The sequence below is a fragment of the Penaeus chinensis genome, chromosome 27 (genome assembly GCF_019202785.1).
Source record: "Penaeus chinensis breed Huanghai No. 1 chromosome 27, ASM1920278v2, whole genome shotgun sequence".
Lineage (NCBI taxonomy): Eukaryota > Metazoa > Arthropoda > Malacostraca > Decapoda > Penaeidae > Penaeus > Penaeus chinensis.
The window spans coordinates 1,241,212-1,243,711 of NC_061845.1; the positions used below are offsets into that span (position 1 = coordinate 1,241,212).

At 41.1% G+C, this 2,500-nt stretch overlaps 1 long non-coding RNA gene across 1 annotated transcript in view; it reads left to right on the plus strand.

The window, feature by feature from the left end:
* The window catches only part of LOC125039431, a 4,000-nt gene extending 2,272 nt beyond the window's left edge, over positions 1–1,728 (plus strand). The window contains exon 2 of the long non-coding RNA XR_007116121.1: positions 129–1,728. This is a non-coding gene — a long non-coding RNA (uncharacterized LOC125039431). The remainder of the gene's footprint in view (positions 1–128) is intronic.
* Positions 1,729–2,500: the final 772 nt, after the last annotated feature.

Here is a 2,500-nt window from a genome sequence, read left to right on the forward strand (position 1 = left end):
ACATCAGCAAACACACAATCGCCTCCACACTATCCACCCGCAAACATACAAACAACAAATACCATTATCTCCGTGGCACTAATTCCATTTTCCTCCCCCCCCCCCCCCCCCCCCCCTCTCTCCCGCAGACTCAGATAAGAAGGACGGTGGTTTGAAAGCAGGAGCACAGGTCGCGCGCGGACGCTTTCGCCATGAACCCTACCGCCGCCTGCCCGTAAACGTTCCAGCCTAAACGTTTGTTGGGAGTCACCTTACAAAGTACATGTTTCGTGCTCTTAGCGTGTGTTGAAGCGCCTGGGCTGGGGAGAGCGAGCTGGTCGGTCGGCTCTGAGGAGGAGTAAGAGGAGGAGGTGCTGAGTTTGGTGTTGTGAGATATGGTGCGTCGAGATTGTTGTTTTTTTCGTTTGTTTTTTGGAAGAGGAAGAAAGAGAAATCAAGGATAGAGTAGGTAGAGAAGGAGGAAGATAAGACGAAGAGATGAGAGATAAAAAATAAGAAAGAAACTTGAGATGAGAGATTTTTTTTTATGGAAACAAAAATGAAAATGTTTGTTTTGGCTTGTAGAAAACGGAAGTGATACTTCATTTTCCTTGGAGAAGAAGAAGAAAATGTTGGAGATAGATATGTGTGCCGCCATTCTCATGGAAATCAGTGGATACGAAGATGTATTATCATTTCGTTTATATATTTTTTACAGTAGTATCTACTTCAGCTGTGAAGAAAATGGAAATGTTATGACTCGAGTTGCATGACGCTGAAATACCACTGATAAAGAATGCTTTCAAGCAGTGCAAGAAGTTTCTCGCTGTGTGTTTTTTTTCTGTGCTTGTTGGTCAAAAGAAAAGTTGTTTTTGAGTGTCTGCTGGAGTGCTTGTCAAATGCACTCAGACATTGTGAAGGAAAGTTAGATATAAGTATATATAAATAACTTGCTTTTCTATATATATATACTAAACGTTATATATACACACACACATATATATATATTTATAGTTTATGAAGCCATGCACGAGGGAAAGGAGTTTTAGAGAGTTTGAGTTCGTTATCTCTCCAAGCAAAGAGCGAATTGATATCGGTTAGGTGTGGTTTCTCGAGGGGGCGCCCCGCTAGCACCCCAGGTTTATCAAAGCCCAAAGCCGACCCCCTGACCCTCCCTCCCCCCCTCCGTAATCAAGACCTCCCCCCTCTCCCCCCAATTCACAAACCTGGGGGGGGGGAGGAATACCGGGACTCCCCCACCTCTCCCCTCTCCCCCTCTAACCGACCCCCTCCCCACCTAGTCCCCCTAACCTGGTGACTTTGTGCTTTTGCCCGTGTTAAGCAGAGGCGAATCGTTGTAGCAGTAAGGTACATATGCCAGTATTTCTCCTCGGTATTGTGACTCTTAGTAAAAACAAAAACAAAAACAAAAAATATAAAAAATAAGCCAAAAAAAAAAAATACTTTTTGATGTATTATTTGAATAACGGCATGGTGTAACGTCAAGAAAATCTCTCTGCCCTTTGCCCCTCTCCCCTGCCTATACCCTCGTAGCTAGTCTCCCTCCTCCTCCCCTACCCCCACCCCCCTGCCCCTCTTATTCCCATCTCAACAGAAAACGAAAAACTAAACAAAATACAGACACGTGAAAACACCCCCCTCCCCCTCCCTCCCTTCCCTATTGAACTATTCCAAAAGGTGTTATAAAAGATCCTTTATTTATATATAGAGAACAAAAGAAAAAAGAATTACAAAATCATTCCTTGAGGTACCAATACCTCTCCCCCCCCCCCTACCTCACCCCTTACCCCATCCCCCTCAATCTTTTATTTTTCTTTTTATAACAGGTAAAAGTTTTAACGACCCGGATCTTTTAAAACGAAAAAGAAAAGAAATGGATACATATCGAAAACCGTATTGTAAGTTATTATTTTGTCTAAAAGACACCCACTTGGCACAACAATGAGGAAGGGAATTCACAAGATATCAACCCGTCTCTCCCTCGTCTCTCACTGATAAGGAGAGATACCTGTTGTTAAGGACATATTGTTATCAGCTGCGTATTATTTATAAATGTGTTGACTTGCAAATGCCGTTTTAGAGTTCTATATATTTCTATCTATTGTAATATAGTATAAAAGAGAGGATTATAGACTGTGCTATATCTATGTACAGTCTATATAGATTAACAGTATATATATACGAATTTTTTTTTTTTTTTTTTTTTTTTTTGGTAATAATACTGTACAAGACTGATAGTTAATGATAGTATAGTGTAGCGTGTCAACTAACAAGACGATTTTGTTGGAGAGCAAGAATGAAGAGAAGAAAAGCAGGGTCAGAGAAAGCTGGGAGCAATTTGTATATAGTAATTATCGGGGAAGCTGATTTTTATCTCCGAGAGGCAGATGCACGCACTCAAGCAAGATGCTGCGGTAAGTGCGTGTGTTTGTGTTATTATTATTATTATTATTATTATTTCGTATTACTTTTTTGTGCTTTTTGAGCTTCTAAGTAAGTG